The following is a 19745-nucleotide window of genomic DNA, read 5'->3' as shown; positions in this document are numbered from 1 at the left end:
CTGAGTCACGCTGGACGCATGGCCGGGTGTTTGCAATTTGCCTGCGAAGGCTGATATGTAATAACACAAACTTAAAGCAACAAGTAGCAGATTTGCATTCAGGGTAAGAAAGAGTTAAAATAGAAGTGCTGCTGCAGAGGCAGGCTTGTGTAACCTGCAGAGCAGGAACAGCATCTCCTGCCCCGAACCCTTCTGATGGTGGGGAGGAGGGGGTTGCTGTTGCTGACAATTGAGCAGAAGGACCTGACAATGTCACCCCGATTGCTGCAGCATTTGCAGCACAACAGGACCGGTAACGGCCCCTCTAGGGCAGGCAGCGGGTCTGAGGAGAGTAAAGGTGAATCTCTGATGGGGAAATTTAAATGTTTGAAAATTAGTTGTGAATAGGACTGGATAAAGGTTCGAGTTGATTTTTACTAAGGTAATCGTGATGTAGAAAAGTTGGTGAATACAAAACCAACTTATTTGGTGTTAAACTTCAGTGAAAAGAATTTGTTACAGTTGTGGGAGCTGCTGGCCACCAGGAAAAAAATCCTGAAACCTTTAAAAGTAAATGTTGAGCTTATCTTTAATTCAACAGAAAAGTGGAAGAGAGGACCTCCCTGAAGTAAAAGAAATCTTTAACCAGGTATATCTGGAAGTAAATTCCAGGTAAGGGGAAAAATGCTTTCCCTGTTAGAGTAGAAATGATAAACGGGAGGCCTGCCTAGTTCAGGTAAAACAATATCCCTTGGTCAGCAAGGCTGTGGGGAATATTGCATAAAAACTAAAATAAAATACACTCTGTAGTAGTTCTACTAATGTAAATCTGTGTTTTACCATGACTGTGACTTGTTATGGGATGTGCAGATGAAACTCTGCATTGACAACAAAGTACAAGGAATAAGGTTGGTCAAGTGCCTCCTACCACAATCAAGGGCAAGACTGGGTTGGCCTCTGTGTTTGCCACCAAGAAGGATCTTGAGCTCTGCTGCTGGCTGCAACCCAGTAGGCGTTGAGCGGTGGGGACATATGCCATGCCAGACCTTGATGTGAGGAATGCCCCCCTCTGTTATAAGAGGGTCGTCCAGGAAGGAAGAACATAAGATGGCCCATTAAGGCACTAATTTGGAAATTGGAAACCGCCTGGCCGACCATGAAGCCATACAAGTGATATGGAGAAATAGTGTGAAATGGGGACAATGGACATCGATTGTGATTGTATATGTCTGCTCAAGGAATGTGGGTATGGTGACTAGTCATGGGTGCAGTGTCTGGTCACATAGGCACACAGCTTTGAAGAGACAACTATAGTTTTGAGGAGACGCCTGCCCTTCTTCCTCTAACAAAGGGGCTATTTAAAAGAGAATGAGAAAAGATGAGAGACATTCAAATGCTATCTAGAAGGAGGGAGTGCTAAGTCTCCTTGCTGGAGAAGATTGGATGGTCACAAGAACATGAATCACCTACAAACCTGCAAGACCACCACATTCCAGGAAACGGACTGATAAGCTAATTAACATACGAAGCGGGGTTTAGGTAACGAATATGTATAGGCGTTAATTGAATATTCATTTGTTTCATTGTATAAATGTGGGATGGTTCGTCACTTCGGGCATGCACGCTTGTGGAGGAGCGATCCCCCGTGCATCTGCGCGCAATAAACATACCTACTTTATAACTTTCGAGTTATAGAGTCTAATTCCGCACGTCAGTTTGGCGAGCCAGGCAGGAGGATTTCTGCTCGGCTGAGGGACCAGCTGCGGAGCGGACGCTCCTAGGCGCGCCCCGGGAGATTTCCTCGGAGGAGCCTCCTCTTCTCAGCTGTTCCCCCGGGAGCAGAAGAGAAACCCCTGGATCCGCGGATAAAACGGTATGTTTAGTAACGGGGCGGCTGGTGAGACGCACGGAGACGTCCGGCGCGCAGCGTAGTCCCCAGGAGGAAAGGTACCTTGGGAGGGGGTTTGCTGACCGAGGGGTGGCCGCTAGCGATCTTGAGGGCAGATCGAGCAAACCCGAGGTTACTGCCATTCCTAAAAGCCCGGAGGCCTCGTGACGGAAAGCGGGGGGCGGGACGGAATAAGGCGGAATCTCACAGGAACAAGAGGGACCTCTTAGCAAAAGTAAAAGGGAAACTTTTGCGTAGGAAAAAGAAAAAGGGGGAAGCTAAAAACTTCCATTGGGTTGTCTTAAGGATTGGGGAATTCCTAGAATGTAACAACTGAAATAGCGCTCTGTGTCTTGTTTGTTCTATGTGTTGTCTTGTTACATGTTCAAAACTCGGAGTTATGAAATGTATGTTGAAAAATAATAATATTCTGGTAATTCGTGGCAAATACCGGAAAACTTAACACTCTGCTTAAGACCAGGAAAAATGTGGTTTTTTGTTTGTTGTTTGTTTTTTGGCAATTGTTCATTGAAATGCATACTTTGTGAACTGTCAGTGTTCCTAAAAGTTGTACATAAGTGCACGGTACCGTATAACATACTGCTTGTGTGACTGAGGGCTGCCCGGAGAGTGTGAATGGTGTGATTGAGATGCGCATTTTGATTTTCCGTGTATAGCTTAATTATTTTGACTGAGTGTGAGTGCAAGAGTGCTTGAGACACGCGTTTGAGTGCAATACGAGTAAGGAGCTCTATCCGCGTTTCCGACCTTGGGTGGCTAAGGCGGCCGGAGAAAAACAAAGAAATTAAAATTGTAAAATGGGAAATGGAAGGAGTAAGCCCTGTGAAAAATCGCCCTTGGGTTGTATATTAAAACATTGGAGTGATATCGTAGGACATGGTGGTACCGAAAATAGAAGGAAATGGATTAAATATTGTAATCAGTGGTGGCCTTTGTATAAATTGGGGAGTGAATGCGAAATGGCCTCAGGAGGGAGGAACGTTAGATTATAACACTCTCCTGCGATTAATGTTGTTTCTGAAAACAGAGGGAAAATGGGACGAAGTATCATATGCAGACATGTTCTTCGTCCTCCAGGACAAACCCGAGTGGCAAAAGGACTGTGGATTAGTATTCCCTCGGGATCCTATGGTACTAGCACTAGAAAGAGTGCGGGATTAACATCACCTGATCTTTGATTATGGCTCTAGAAAAGGATAGGAAAAAACCCTAAACCTAAACTAGAAAGATGTTCTTGTTTCTTGTTGAATTTTTTGTGTTAAAAAGCTCAGGTTGCGGTTCCGTCTGTGGAGCAACTAGAATGAAACACGTTGTAAGATAAAAACTTGTACTAATGTATGTAAAACCGGGGGGGGGGGTGGAGAATCAAAGACCTTGTGAAAGTGTTAAAAGTACTGGGGTGAGTTTGTACAAACCCCCGTACCCCCCTCGAAGGTGCGGCTGAGTCACGCTGGATGCATGGCAGGGTGTTTGCAATTTGCCTGCGAAGGCTGATATGTAATAACACAGACTTAAAGCAACAAGTAGCAGATTTGCATTCAGGGTAAGAAAGAGTTAAAATAGAAGTGCTGCTGCAGAGGCAGGCTTGTGTAACCTGCAGAGCAGGAACAGCATCTCCTGCCCCGAATTCTCCTGATGGTGGGGAGGAGGGGGTTGCTATTGCTGACAATTGAGCAGAAGGACCTGACAATGTCACCCCAATTGCTGCAGCATTTGCAGTACAACAGGACCGGTAACGGCCCCTTTAGGGCAGGGAATGGGTATGAGGTGGAATTTTAGTGAATACAAAACCAATTTATTTGTTAAACTTCAGTAAAAAAAAAAATAATAATAAAAAATGTTACAGTTGTGGGAGCTGCTGGCCACCAGGAAAACATCCTGAAACCTTTAAAGTACAAACTAAGAAAACAAACAAGAATGCCAAATTCACCAAAATCTTTGTTGGGATGAGATTTATTAGAACATCTAGACGTTTAAAAAAGGGGAAGTTACTCTGGAGGTAAATGATCATCAATACATACAGGTTATGAGCCTATCTTTGGCCAGTACTCCTATAAAAAGGGAAATTGATACCAGAATTATTGATCAGGTATATCCCGGAGTATGGGCAATTGACATGCCGGGACGTGCCAAGAATGCATCACCTGTTATAGTAAAATTAAAGGAAGGACGGAGTGCGATAAGAATTAAACAATACCCACTGAAAAGGGAAGATAGGGAAGGAATTCGTCCAAACATAGAGCGATTCATAGAATTAAAACTACTAAAAGAACGTGAGTCAGAATTTAACACACCTATCCTCCCAGTTAAAAAAACCTGATGGGTCTTATAGGATAGTTCAAGATTTAAGGGCCATTAACAAAATAACAGAGGATCTGTATCCTGTAGTAGCTAACCCCTATACCTTACTAACCACCCTGACACCTGACCTAGCTTGGTTCACAGTTTTAGACTTAAAAGATGCCTTCTTTTGCCTCCCTCTCCATGAAGCCAGCCAAAGAATTTTTGCTTTTGAATGGGAAAATCCCAGAAGCGGTCGAAAGACCCAGCTCACATGGACGGTGTTGCCACAGGGGTTTAAAAATAGCCCCACAATTTTTGGAAACCAATTGGCAAAGGATTTGGAGTTATGGGAACCACCGTCAGGAGAAGGGAAAGTGTTACAATATGTAGACGATCTTCTTATTGCAACCAGAACCGAAGAATCTTGTATTATTTGGACTGTGAGCCTGCTGAACTTTCTGGGACTACAAGGATATCGGGTTTCTAAGAAGAAGGCACAGGTGGTGTTACAACAAGTCACATACCTAGGGTACGAGATCAGTGCCGGACAACGGGTCCTAGGGAAGGCCCGAAAAGAAGCCATATGCCAAGCCCCCCCGACCACGAACTGTAAAGGAACTGCAGACATTTCTGGGAATGACAGGATGGTGCAGGCTTTGGATATGTAATTATGGCTTGCTTGTTAAACCATTATATTCCCTGATAGCAGCTAATCAGAAGGATCTTCAGTGGGATGCTGAATCAGACAGAGCTTTCCATGAACTGAAGAAAGCCTTAATGTCGGCACCAGCACTAGGACTTCCTGATGTGAGTAAGCCATTTTTCCTATTTTCCCATGAGAAACAGGGAATGGCATTAGGAATACTGGCACAAGATTTGGGACCATACAGACGGGCAGTGGCATACTTCTCTAAACAGCTGGATGCCACTGCAAAAGGGTGGCCTGGTTGCCTGAGAGCAGTAGCAGCTGTCATCCTAAACATCCAGGAGGCCCGGAAGTTTACCTTGGGCCAGAAAATGACTGTCTTAGTATCCCACACAGTGTCTGCAGTCCTTGAAACAAAAGGGGGGCATTGGCTCTCCCCACAGAGATTCCTAAAATACCAGGCCATAATGGTGGAACAAGATGATGTTGAGATCGTGACTACAGACATCGTCAATCCGGCCTCATTTCTTAATGGGAATGTTGGCGAATCAGTCGATCATGACTGTCTAGAAACAATCGAAGCCACTTATTCTAGTAGGACAGATCTCAAGGATGTTCCTATTAATGGAGCTGAACATTGGTTCACGGATGGGAGCAGCTATATGCTGAATGGAAAGCGACATTCCGGATATGCTGTTACAACTTCTGAAGAAGTGATAGAATCGGGACCGCTACCAGCTGACACTTCGGCACAGAAGGCTGAAATCATAACCCTTACTCAAGCTCTGGAGAGAGCTCAGGGAAAACCTATAAATATTTGGACTGATTCTAAATATGCCTTTGGAGTGGTACATGCTCATGGAGCAATATGGAAAGAAAGGGGACTGTTAAACTCCCAAGGAAAATCATCAAACATGCGGAAGAAATTTTGAAACTCCTAAATGCGGTCCAGCTTCCTGAAAGGGTGGCAATTATGCACATTAAGGCACACCAGAAGGTGAGCACAGAATTGGAAAGAGGAAACGAACTGGTGGACAGGGAAGAGAAACAGACAGCCAGAAAAGCAATCAAGGTAGAGGGTGCGCTAATACCCGATGAACAAATATCTCTAGAAGGTAAACCAGACTATACTAAAGAAGATCGCAAACTGATTTCTGACCTAGAGGGATCATATAATGAGGAAGGGTAGGCTGTAATCTCACATGGGAGAATAGTGATTCCTTCCTACATGGTATGGTCAGTAGTTCGGGAAGAACATAGAAAAAGGCACTGGGGGACAGAAGCTCTATATAAGGATCTCACTAAAAACATAATAGCACGAAATTTGTATACTACTATTAGACAAGTAACCCAACAATGTGATCTTTGTCTCCAGACTAATCCTAAGATTACCAAGGGGCCAAAGTTGGGAAAAATTGGGAAAGGAAATGTTCCAGGGCAACATTGGCAGATTGATTTCTCGGAACTTCCTAGAAAAGGGGGGTATCGATATTTATTGGTACTAACAGATACCTTTTCAGGTTGGCCAGAAGCCTTCCCGTGCAGAACTGCTAAAGCCCGGGAAGTGACCAAAATACTGCTCCAAGAGATAATACCTAGATTTGGAGTCCCAGCGGTAATGTCCTCGGATAGAGGACCACATTTTGTGTCCAGAATAGTGCAACAGATCAGCTACCATCTAGGAATAGATTGGCAATTACATACCCCATACCAACCACAATCAAGTGGCCAGGTGGAAAAGATGAATCATCTAGTCAAACAACAGATTGTCAAGCTAGGTCAAGAAACAAATCTAACTTGGCCCCAGTCTTTGCCATTAGCTCTTACACGAATTCGAACTAGACCAAGAGCAAAAGAGGGGCTTAGCCCATTTGAAATGTTGTATGGACGACCCTATGGGGTACAAAAGGGGACATCTTCACAGATTGGTGAAGAAACAATGACTTCCTATATGGTGGCACTAAACAAACAATAAGAATTGAGAAGCATGTGATGGGAACACGCAGTAGGGGTCTGGATGGACCTGTTCACGATATACGACCAGGGGACTATGTATACGTTAAGTGTTTTACAGATAAAACCCTGGAACCACAGTGGACCGGACCTTTTCAAGTCCTACTCACCACCTATACTGCAATCAAGGTTGAGGGACAGAATTCTTGGATTCACCATGCCCGGATCAAGAAAGCCCCTGCAACTTCGTGGAAAGTAACCCCAGATAAACGAGAACTGAAACTCAAATTTACTCGGACAAATGGGAACAATGTGCGTGGCAAGTAAGTGAACCTGAGCGGTTGTGGATCCACCATATGGGAAGGGCACCACAACAAACAATATAGAACAAAAGAGTCTGGGACTGAGCCAGTGGCCAGTCTTGCCCAATTTGTTATCGGTAAGCCCCAACTCAATCAAAGATATTTTTGATCAAAACAGATTTTATATGTATATATGAGGAACGTTTAGATTCTTAAAATGATCAATAGTGGGTTTAAACCATTTGTGGTTTTTTTGTTCCCTCTCTCTTGCCTACAACCAAGAGCCTGATAACTGGCCTTGGAATCATGCCCAGAAAAAACACACTGGAATAATGGGAAAGGTGGACTCAAAGACGAAACTAGCTATGGTGGTTTTATCTGAAAATGAGGTGTACCAAAGGAATCAATGGGATTAGGAGGATGTACACAAAGTCGACCGATTATGGGGAAAATTAGGAGATAGGATAAAAGTAGGGTGTCAAACGTATAATGAAAAAGATAACACCAAGATTTCAGGAGACACCCTGATTAATGTCAGAAAGGTAGATAAGGAATTTACCCTTCTAAATACAGCCATGTGCTTTAATTCACGGGAATGTTGGCACAATTTTACCTTAACCGAGCCCATCTTTATAATATGCCTGGGAAAATATCCTTTTGAACACAGGCGACAAGTGGCAAACAGTAGATTTAGAATCTTGTATTATGCGAGAACAGCAGGGCTTCCTCTGTGAAAGCAATAGTATAATGGCCCAGGATACTTGTTTAGATACAGATCAGAAAATATGTCATTTCGAGGCCTGACCAAATGCAAACTTGAAAACAGTAATTATATATGCAGGGAAGGGATGTGCGTGTTTGAGAACTAAGTGTAACACAATAACCGTAGATGGGGAGGTAAAGGAGACTGCACAATATTCAAATTATTGTATTTGTAATTTCACTACTATAACAGGATGCGATTTTAGTTACTCAGCCCCAGTAGTGTCTCATCAATTCTTAAAATCCAACTTTACCCTATCACAGATGATAATTCCTACCCCCATAGGACTAAATATAAGTAGTATAAAAGAACTATTAAAACATGCAGTTTTACAACGTATACTGAAAGAAACCAAAGAAAAGGGACATGAAACTCTTCTTATGATCCATCATGATGTAGAGGGGATCAAGAAAGTTTTAAAAAAGGTAGAACAGGATGGAAACCATAATTGGTGGGATACTCTCTTTGGCTGGTCACCTTCTGCAACAGGAATTCTTAACACTATGGTACACCCCATTGTGATCTTATTGATCAGTTTAGGAATTTCCTTAATACTAACCATTATGTTATATTTGTGGGTTTGGAGAATGTTTAAAAGGGTAACACTTATGTATGATGCTTTATATCATTCGGGAAGACTGCTTAAGTAAAAGAATTTACTTAGTTTGATAGAAAAGGGGGGATTGATATGGAGAAATAGTGTGAAATGGGGACAATGGACATCGATTGTGATTGTATATGTCTGCTCAAGGAATGTGGGTATGGTGACTGGTCATGGGTGCAGTGTCTGGTCACATAGGCACACAGCTTTGAAGAGACAACTACAGTTTTGAGGAGACGCCTGCCCTTCTTCCTCTAACAAAGGGGCTATTTAAAAGAGAATGAGAAAAGATGAGAGACATTCAAATGCTATCTAGAGGGAGGGAGTGCTAAGTCTCCTTGCTGGAGAAGATTGGATGGTCACAAGAACATGAATCACCTACAAACCTGCAAGACCACCACATTCCAGGAAACGGACTGATAAGCTAATTAACATACAAAGCAAAGCGGGGTTTAGGTAACGAATATGTATAGGCGTTAATTGAATATTCATTTGTTTCATTGTATAAATGTGGGATGGTTCGTCACTTTGGGCATGCACGCTTGTGGAGGAGTGATCCCCCGTGCATCTGCGCGCAATAAACATACCTACTTTATAACTTTCGAGTTATAGAGTCTAATTCCGCACGTCACAAGTAGCAGAAGAGGTAGGAAAGGAGGAATTATCCTTAATACCAGATGGTAAAATCCAAACTGTAAGTACAGATCAGGAGCCAAAATTATTCTAAAGTAAACTTAAAGGTCATTCAGGACATGAATGATAAAATAAATAAGTGGACTTATTTGAGGGATGGTCGTATAGTGGTACCATCCAATTTAATATGGACCACAGCCGTAATAGAACATAATAAGATGCATTGGGGAGCTGATAATTTATATAAAAGTCTAAATCAGAAATTGATAGGGCAGAACTTGTATTCTGTAATAACAGGTGACTCAGCGATGTGAAATGTGTTTGAAAATTAGCCATGGCAACAGTGGCAAGTTGATTTTTCCAGACTCCCAAGAATTGAGGGGGTACCAATATTTATTAAATGAATGGACACCCCAACGCATCATACAGTATTATAAACCTGCAACTTGGAATCCTAATGAACTTATTAACGGTGCTCGAGAACCTATCTACAATCTGAATCATATCATTCGTCTACAGGCTGTCTTGGAAATTATTACTAATCAAACAGCTAAAGCTTTTGACGTGAAATGCAATTTATCAACACAGGATGGTTCTCGATTACCTGCTAGCCGAAGAAAGAGGTGTTTGTGGTAAAGTAAATGTTTCCAATTGTTGTTTGAAAATTGATGACAATGGTGAGGTAGTTAAACAAATCACATCAGAGATAGGGAAGTTAGCCCATGTTCCCGTCGGAACTTGGAGAGAAGAATACTGACTTGTTTTCCTAGCTTCTCGGGAGCCCCTGGGTAAAACGAATCCTATTTTATTTGTTATGTGGATTAGCCACCTTATTGTTTTTGCCATGTGCTGTTCCATGTTTTATAAGATTAATTCAACACGTTATAATGGTTTCACCCGATGGCGTTAAACAAATGTGAGTAGCATGACAATTTATTAACATTTTAATAGCCAACAAGAATTTGGAAACAATTGACTCTTAACAATTCAGATAACAATGTAAGCTGAGTAAAAAAAAAATAGAATAGCAACAAAAACAAGCGCCAGGAACGCAAAGACGAGGATATGGTGACGCCTTTTATACTTTTTCACCTCCGCCATAAGTTCTTGACGTGAGACAACAGAAAAACGCACCCTCTGCCTAAACAGCAACAGAAAAAAAAAATAAAAATTTTTGATCTTCTTTCTAATGAACCATATAGGTTAAACGTTTTGAGAACACTCACCTTACAGAATGTTCAAAAGGCGAAATGTCCACTCTAGACCCTTCTTCCCTGGCAGGTGACGTGGTGGTCTGGTGGTGAGAAAACCTTACATTGAAAACAGGGACCTGTCATTTGGCCATAGTGCCATAAATGTTACCATTAACAGACTTACCGGAGTGGTAAGCTTGGGAAATGGGTTTGGGACTTCATCTGGGCACGCAGTAGCCATTGTTTATCACGCGAATGGTCCGTGTATACCTTTGAACATGCGCATGTGCGATTTTAAAGCCCCACAGAATGTGTTGGAAAAATCTGGAAAGACCGCGCATGCGAAATCCCTATGGTCTAGCCATGATAGTGACGCATGTAAAAAAAAAAGGGAATGTGTTAAGAAAAAGTGTTAAAATTTTTAAGTTTTGGTTTTGTATATTATTATTATATGTATTACCCAACTATGCCTATTGTAATGTGACGTATTACCTTGTGAGTGTTATGATAAATGTTGGGATTGTGGAAAAAGGTTTGCTTGCAGTGCCAAGAATGAAAGTAGCGTCTAATAAACAATAATAGGATAAAAAGAAAAAGGGGGGATTGTGAGAAACTATGGACTAGGGTATTGTTTATTAAGATTTATGTTAAGCTCAATGTAAAGTTTAGGCAACAAAAGATATGAAAACGCTTATGCAAACAGCTACCAGACACCGCTTGTGAAAGATAAGATAACCGCCAGATGTCCAGGATGCCTCTTGTGAAAGATAACTGCCAGATGTCCAGGAACCGACAGAAACAAGACAGACAACCCCACATAAGGATATATGAGTGAAGGGTCAATACCTCCACTACTTCATGAACACAGAAGTAAAGATGTATAAAAAGGGACTGTTTGAACTGCTCAGTACGGCAGTTGGTGGTGCGCAAACTCTCCTGCCGTCCACCGCTGTTTTTGCTCATATTCTACTTGCTATAATTAATAAAATTTTAATTGGATTATGATCCGTTGTGGTCTCAATTTATAACATGAACATGGACTAATGCAAGCTCAAAACCCAAAAAGAAACCAAACTGATGTTTGACTAGGAATATTTGCAAATATTTTAGTGGAAAATCCCTGACCATTAACAATTTTCTGTCCAAATAACAACTGCCCTTATGCAACCAACCAGTCCATACATTTTCTGAAGAATACCTCATTGATATCAAAGAATTAACAAAGGGAAAAAATTAGTTCTAAGCTATATACATTCATAAGTGGATTTTTCAATAGTTACATACAGATTTACACACTAAGCCATAATGGCTTGTAGGTGATACACACAAGAAGAGTACGTTGCTTATCTGTCTGAATGTCTATGCTAAATTTGACAACTATGCCACAAGCCAAGCCTACATGGGTGCTGTATGTTATGCACGTTCCTTAACAAACAGAAGTATAATAGACAAATTCCCAAGATCTAGTCCCCAACCTAATTATATTATTTTGTAGCCAATTAAGGAAAATAACACAAATGTGCATATCTACATGTGAACACACCTTTTAGTTCAGAACCAATCCGTGATAAAAGGCCTTAGCCTTATGGCATCATCGAATCTTAACGAGTACAGTAATTAAAAATGCAGTCTTACTGTAAGTGCGATTTATGCTGACATTCCCTCAAATGCTACACGTGAGTATTTCTCACTCAACCGCCTCAAGTGAAAATAGTAGTATTTGTTAATATGTATTAAAAAATCATTAATTGTCTACAATAGCAGTTGACTTCCATAACACTATGTAAGCAAAAGAGGCTTAAGATGGGTTTTCTGAATACTAACAATTAATTTTAGACTGTCTAAACTCAGGTCTTGAAAGATTTCACTCTGCCAGACACAGAAACACTGTTGCACTCCAGTTGTGATATCCCTTTTCCCAAGTTGTCACATGCACATCTCGCTCAAGCAACATTATTGTTAAAGTTTCTCTCTGCTACATAAAAGCATATTGCACTTGTAGACATAAAAGACAGCACCCTTACTTAGATTATTACCTTATTACCTCATAACTCTTAGTATACCTTGTATCTCTGATTTCATCACTTCAAAAATTCACCAGGAGCAGATAAAACCACAGCATCAGACTAAACTACACCTTAACTGCCGATTCAAATAAAGGCATTCTCTTCAGATATGCCTAATGCTTACAAATAATTTTGGCTGGTTTTGATCAAAAAACTATTATTACAATAATGATCAAAAATAATAATCCCGTTTGCAAAATGCCTTTAAGCCAGCCTCCTAGTCCCAACCAATTTCCACATTCAGAATACAGCATAAATACAGAATAAATTATCTCCATCAAGGCAAAAAGGCTTCTTTTTAAACACAGAGATGTTTGCTAGTTCAAAGCAGAAACCCATTTCTTGTAGGTGACATCTGAAGCACTTTTTTTGTTTGTTTGTTTGTTTTTTTGGTGGGTTTGTAATCAATTCTGTATTTTTCCTTGAGAAGCTTAAGCTGTTCCACTTTTTTCAGGAGTGTTTCCAACTCTGAGTTGTCGAATAGGTCCGTATTTCCCCAATATATCATACATTTCCTCCGCTGTGATTTTATACGGCAGGTTCCGAATATAGAGGATCCGATTGACCTCTGGGGGCAGCCAGATGTTAGCTCGCTTGGCCGCTTGCATCGCCATGGCGCCGATCGGAGGGGGGGGGGTGGGGTGGGGGTGCCGCCATGGAGAGAAACCGCGGCCGGGAAGGGGCCTGCCGGGCCGCGCCGCCGCTCGCCGCTGCCGCGGGGGACCCGGATGCTATCCCATACGCTAATAACCCGGGTAATGCCTTGTTACAATCTATGTCCCGAACGCTCCGCTTTTCTAAAAAGCAAATGAGCGACTCGTACGCCGCTTGTCTCTCCATACCGTCGTCAGCGCTGTTGCAGCTGTTGCAGCCTTTGCGAGACTTCGGCGACGCGTGGCCGGCGGGACCCTCTGTAGGTGCTCCCGGGCGCGGGGACTGTGCCCTTCCGCCTCCTGCGCTGCTTTCAGGACCGGTACCCGAATCTCCGTCGAACCGTGGCTCGCAGGTTCAGCCCTCTCTAGGGTCCCTGTTCGGGCGCCATTTGTCGCGACGGAGGGAAGACACAGTCACTCAATATGAGTGATCAGCAGACTTCCTTTATTGTGCCTTACAGTCACCTTTTATGCCTTCTTATAATTAGCTCATACATATTACAAAAGTGAAGCTCATTATTGGTTAGTTGCCTAAATACCAAGCCCGCCCCTAGTTTCTCTTCTGTAGTTATCTGTTCCCACCTGCAACATTCTTTTCCCACCGCAATCTTCTTGTTATTGTGTAACAAGAACAGCCAAGGACAGTGTATTTTTGCTTTACTTCAGATAAGCTGAGAGCGATGTGCATTTTTGTCCAGCCAGCTGGATTATGTCTATGTGACCCTTTTCAGCTAGCCAGTTATCCACATTTCCCCTTTTTGAATTTACCTCTCCTTTACCTCTAAGCCTGGGTCTTAGAGCCAATTACTGTACTGTAACATTTACATTCCAGCAAGCTCTACTCATATCTTCTGTGCTGCTCTTAAACCTCCATATCACTCTCTAGCTTCCCAAAAGCAGCCTGCTACAAAGGCAATGGGTTTAAAATATAGGATACACATTCACAAGGAATCAACATGTATTATATTGGCATTTCCTTTCTTTTTTACATCAAAGAAGAAATAAAGGTGAGTAGATTTGCTAAATAGTTCTCTACCTTTTTAAAGTCCTGCAGTGAAAAATGCTGTTTCTCTAAGAAAAATTGAAAGCCAAATCTTGGGATACAGGCTAGTTTCTCAAATACCCTATCTCTGGTCAATAGGGAATGGATTTTATGGATAAATAAGAACATCTGCAGGAAAGTTGATCAGTCTCCCACGGCTTTTTTTTTTGGAATATTACTTTGAGTAGCCTAAAAATTATGTAAAGATAGGACTTAGTCCATGCCATGACCAGAGAACATGAAGGGAACTATTTAAGGCCCTTTGAACACTGAACACGGTGTAGGCAGACTAGAAGATGAGATCATAAACCTGTTAAAATTTGTGTAAGTAGAAATGAAGGATACTGAATAAAATGAAGTTATATTTCATAAAATATTGCAAAATAGAAAAGATCAAATTTGGTTGTACACACACTGTTACATATACAGAAAGATCTTCATGATGAAAGTGTCAGACAATTTTTTAATAATGTTGCAGGGACATCTGAAGTTTGATGATAAAACCAGTGACATACTCATAATTTTTAATTAGTTATAACTTAAATGCAAACTTGTCTTCTGGACTCAGAGTTGTTCTTCCACTTTACAGATCAAAGGAAAATTTCCCAGAGAGTATACTTGTTGATGATTTCAGGATAGCTTTATAAGTATTTAAATTTTAAAATTTTTGAGTATTATGAGTATTAAATATTTGGCCAGGCTATATGTAACAGACTTGGAGTTTTGTGTACGTTTTTTTTTTTAAATATATATGTAGGCATTGTTCTGCGTGATATTGATAATCAGCTCTAAAATTTTGATTTTTAGCTATAGGTAAATCTACTGAGCATCTGCATTAATTGGAAGCACAAACGAGGGAAGCTAAGAGTTTGAAGAGGGACTGGAAAGTAGAAAGTAATACCAAACTGTATTGAATAAATTTGCAGACTACTTGTTACGAGCTATTTCAATTCTACCTTTAAAATCAATCATCTAAGTTTTTCTTATTTTACTCCCAGCTACACTAGCATGAGAGAGAGATTGCCTTCAGGGTGATCATACTATGGAATGCGGTCAGCTGAAACTTATTTGTAGTGGGAAAAGTCCTGTATTTGTGCGTCACTGTCTTGCAATTTCTAGATCCTTTATCTATATTTTAGAGTTCCTCTGTTCAGCTCAAGCACAATGAAAAGCCAATTCTACTTTTCTTAAAAACTGAAGTAAGGAATACTACCAAATACTCACCTTTAAACAAACCCAGATGTAGTTTCACTTTGAAAAAATTTATTGAAGTCTTTAATTTATTTTTCCAGCATTTTTTTTTAAATTTCTGTGAAATATACATGTAAATTCATCAACATAATAAGCCATAGGGCCAGTAGTCAATCTTCCTGGTAACACCAGATTAAGAAGTCTATTGGTCAGTGTCAAGAACAAGTCTATTTATGGCACCCAACATAGATCCAAATGTCATAAAATGAACATAACAACATAATTCTTCAACTGTACATTCCACATGTCATTCTTACCAATTATACAAGCATATTATCACAACCTTCTGTTGTGACCACAGTGCAAATATCAAGCAGTGATTGTCATGTAAATCTATCCTCAAAATTTGACTTCTGCACACCTGTGTAGACCCAATGTCTTGCGATAGGTTTATTTTCAATGGAGCTATCTGCTAGTCTATGACTCAGAGAGTTCTTCACCACTTGTAGTTTTAAATAAACTGTTCATAAATTTTTCAGAGCAGGAAAATCACTGCATCTGGTGTCCCTGGCTAGACTGTAGTTTGATTATAATAATCTCACCCTTTTTTCCCAGATATCGACTGCCTTTTCTGTCAAATTCCATTTAGATTTTCAAATTACCATTTCTATCCCCATTTTCAGGAGGGGAGGGGAAAAAAAAAAACAAACAGCTTCAATCCTCAAAAAAGTGTAGTTTGCTTTCCATTATCTTAGAAAGTTCAAGAGATACTGCTTCTCCCTACAAAAATTCACTAACTTACATCATCAGACTATCACTGATATAGCAGTATAATTATGACTGCCACATCCTCCTACACTGTTTCAGCTCAATATTCTTCTTCTCACCCCATCTGCAGCATTCCTGCATACACTTAAACATTTACTTCATTTGTCCTCAGGGCTTATAGGCTGAAGTGATCCCTGTTTAATTTATTGCTTATATACACCAGGTATGAACATGTTCTTTTCTTTTTTGTTTTAGGGTTGAGAGAAAGTGAGATAGTGAGAGCTGTGAATGTGTATGAAATAGAAAAGAAGTGGTGGGGAAATCCCAAAACAAACCCCAACAAACCAAACCAAACCAACCAACAAAAAAAAAAAAAACAAAAAAAAAACAAAAAAAAAAAACCCTCACCAACCACCCCCCCCCCCCCCGCCTTGCAAATCCTACAGTGCAGTAAATTCTGAATGTTCGACATACCTGTTTACTCTGTATTAGGCTGAAAAACTCTAAATATTGCATTCAGAAATTATGGGCTATGCTGATTTCTGAAACCTCTACTGGTTTCATTCTGCTCACAATATTAACAGATTTAGCCCCGAGTTTTTTAAAGCTTTGTAGAAATGTGTTTAAAAGATGACATTTTCTGCAGTCACACACCCACAGTCACCACCTGGGATTTATCATGCCCTACTATCGTGCCTTTTGCTGCCATCAAGAAAGAAATGGGTGGAGAAAGATTTCATTATGGTTAGTTTTTCTCTACAGCAGGGGTACTCAAACTACGGCCCGTGGGCTGGATACGGCCCCTCAGGGTCCTCAATCCGGCCCCTGGTATTTACAGAACCCCCCTGCCCCTCCCCCACCGGGGGTTGTGGGGGGAAACCAAGCAGCCACAGATGACTGCCTGCCACTGCATCCGTGTGCCGGCCCCCTGCTTAAAAAGTTTGAGGACCCCTGCTCTACAGGCACGATACTTCTGATAACAGAAGTGTCCTCCATCTCATCAGTGGCCTGATAAAACCCTTGTCATCTGCAGTTTTCCTTTCAGAATTTTTTCTTATTTGGTAGCATTTCATCTAAATCATCACTCTTTGGGCAGTCCTGTGTGAATCATAATCTGCTCTGATACCACTATCAGTGGAAATCGTGCTGTCACCATTCATGTCAATGCTGAGGTTGTAATTTCTCAACAGAAATGTTCCTCATTTGATATAACACTGCTCGACCTGGCTCCTGCTTTGTGCTGTCTCACTGACAGTCCTATGCTACCCATGCATGTGGGAGGTTTAGAAGTCATAGCATTGTCCATGCCACAATTATTGGATGTGGCAAAAGGTCTTATGCTTATTTAAAAGAACAGCATTACACCTGACAGTACTTTCAAATAAGAGGATAAAATCCACTAATACTAGAGTTGTATTGGGAGGAGGGGAGAGGAATGGCATTGCTCAATTATCAAATCTCCATTCCAAATTTTAAGGCAAATATGCACTTGAAATTAAGTCTGTAGAGGTCATTCCTGTGTATCTTATAACTAGCATATCATTTCCCTATATTTTAAAGCAAATTAAAATACTTCCACAATAAAAAAATCTAACCCCCTGTCTCCAGAATTACATCTTGACAAAAGCAGATATCAGAAAGATCAAGAATACTACCAACGGACTATTTTCTAACCTTCAACATTGTTCTTCCCTCTAAGTGCCAGAACAAGAAATTCATAAATATATTTGTAAATTTCACGTAAAGTTTTAATATAAATTAACTATGAAATCCCAGATATAAAATGTAAAGTGGAACAAATGCAGAAAATGTCTACTTAGAAGGTCAAGGGAATGAAGAAGCTTTCTTAGCAGTCTAGAAAGCTTGGTTTGTTGAGCCTTTCAAAATGAAAGGGATACCAGAGAGGATTTGAATGCTGTCTAAAGAAACATCAGGGAAGTTTTAATGGGAACATGAGAGAAGGAAAAGGCCTGTTTAAGCTAACAAGCAATGTTTGCACAAGACAAAATGGTTATAAAGAGGTGAAAATAAATTTAAACGAGAAAGTGGAAGAATATTCTCACTCGTTAGAGAAACTATGTTTTGTACAAACCTAGCAGCCAGAGAACTGGGAGCAAAAAATCCTGATCTATTTTGATATGGAAAGTGAAAGAGTCTATACTACATACTATCTGCCACAGCAGAGCACTTTAGGACTTCACGTCTCCTCCCATTTCTATCATTATTTAAAGAGGAGGGGAAAATTCACCAGTCTGTTTATTCATCTGTGTTTTAAAAATTGTGTTTGCTGTAGTAAGCAAATTGAATATATAGTTAAGTTACACAACACTTCTTCAAAATATTTAGTACTCCCGTGGGTGGCATGGATTTCTGCCCTAGTACAAGAACAAATGAAACACAGATATAAAGGCAAAAGAGGTGTGCTTGCAAAGGCAGAATATATCTAGTAGAAGTTCAAATCCACTAATTTTCACTGATTGGTTCCAGTTTTGAAGTCTGGGTTGTTTTGTTTTGGTTTTTTGTTGGGTTTGTTTTGATTTTTGTTGGGGTTTTTTGTTTGTTTGTTTTGTAAATTAGACAAGCTCAGAGTAAAGGGAAGAAACATTATATCTTTTACAACATGCTGAGTAATAAAATGATTTAATTCCCTGTTTATTACAGTAGAATGAATCTTTGTTGTAAGGACTATTTGAAGAATATTTTGAAGAAATTATGAAACAGTCTACATAATAGCTAAAAGACAAACTTCTTGACTTCATCTGAACTTACCTTTTCTTACACCAAATAGCATCCCTCTACTAGCTGTACACAAATTCTAAAAAGACAGCAGGTAAACTCTGTAAGTAAACAGTAGACTGTTTAATCTTTGTATATCATATCCCAGAATCTTTGTATTACTTTAATCGTCTCAGTTTTTCAGGGTCAAACTGGAGTCCTTACTTGATGTCTAGAACAATTAACTTGGTAGACAAATATTCAATATAGGAAGTGTCCTTAACTTTAGGAGGCCCTGCTTTCATGCACATACCAGTAAATCTTGAAACACTTCTTGACCAGAATTCTAAACTTGTGGCAAAATTTACCAGATGGTTTTATAGATTATGTATGTCTCCTTTGCATACAAAATTTTTGAATTCTTTTGTTTTGGAAAAAAACAGGTGCCATGTTGTAAACATTAAAGAGCCATTAATATATTTCACAGTCTTAATTGGTTTAGGATAATTACAGGTCTCTCCATTTAATGCCTCTCCATTTAAAATGCTGATGCAAGCTTCACCTGGATAAAATGTTGGTCCATTTGGTCCTGGGTCATCAGTTGATGTCAGGTCATCAATTTCTTCCACAGTGGTTCTGCAGGATTATGGAGCTCTCTGTTTCAATAATCTTATGGGCAGCACATACCGATCCATTTCAGACTTTAGCTTCCCTTATAGAAGTCTCTGTCTCTGAAAAGTTAGCCTTATATTCTCTGAGAATAAAGTATACAGGTTATGGTGACTGCATTCCTTACACAAGATATAGTATGACGTGCTACAGGCTTCAGTTCTCTGGCTTGACTTGGCTTGCCCTGTATCTCAGGAGAATCAGTACACTGGTTTATCAATGACTGTCAACTATATCTTAGATATGATTTTTAACAGCTTTCTGCATTTTAATATTGCCTCAGAATGATAGTATTTGCAACATTTGGCCACATTGTTCCAGTCTACTGTGCCTAATTATCTATATTACTAGGATTACATAGCAGGTGGATACATAGACT

This window comes from Falco naumanni, chromosome W (genome assembly GCF_017639655.2).
Source record: "Falco naumanni isolate bFalNau1 chromosome W, bFalNau1.pat, whole genome shotgun sequence".
In the NCBI taxonomy this organism is placed as follows: domain Eukaryota; kingdom Metazoa; phylum Chordata; class Aves; order Falconiformes; family Falconidae; genus Falco; species Falco naumanni.
This window is presented reverse-complemented; position numbering follows the sequence as displayed.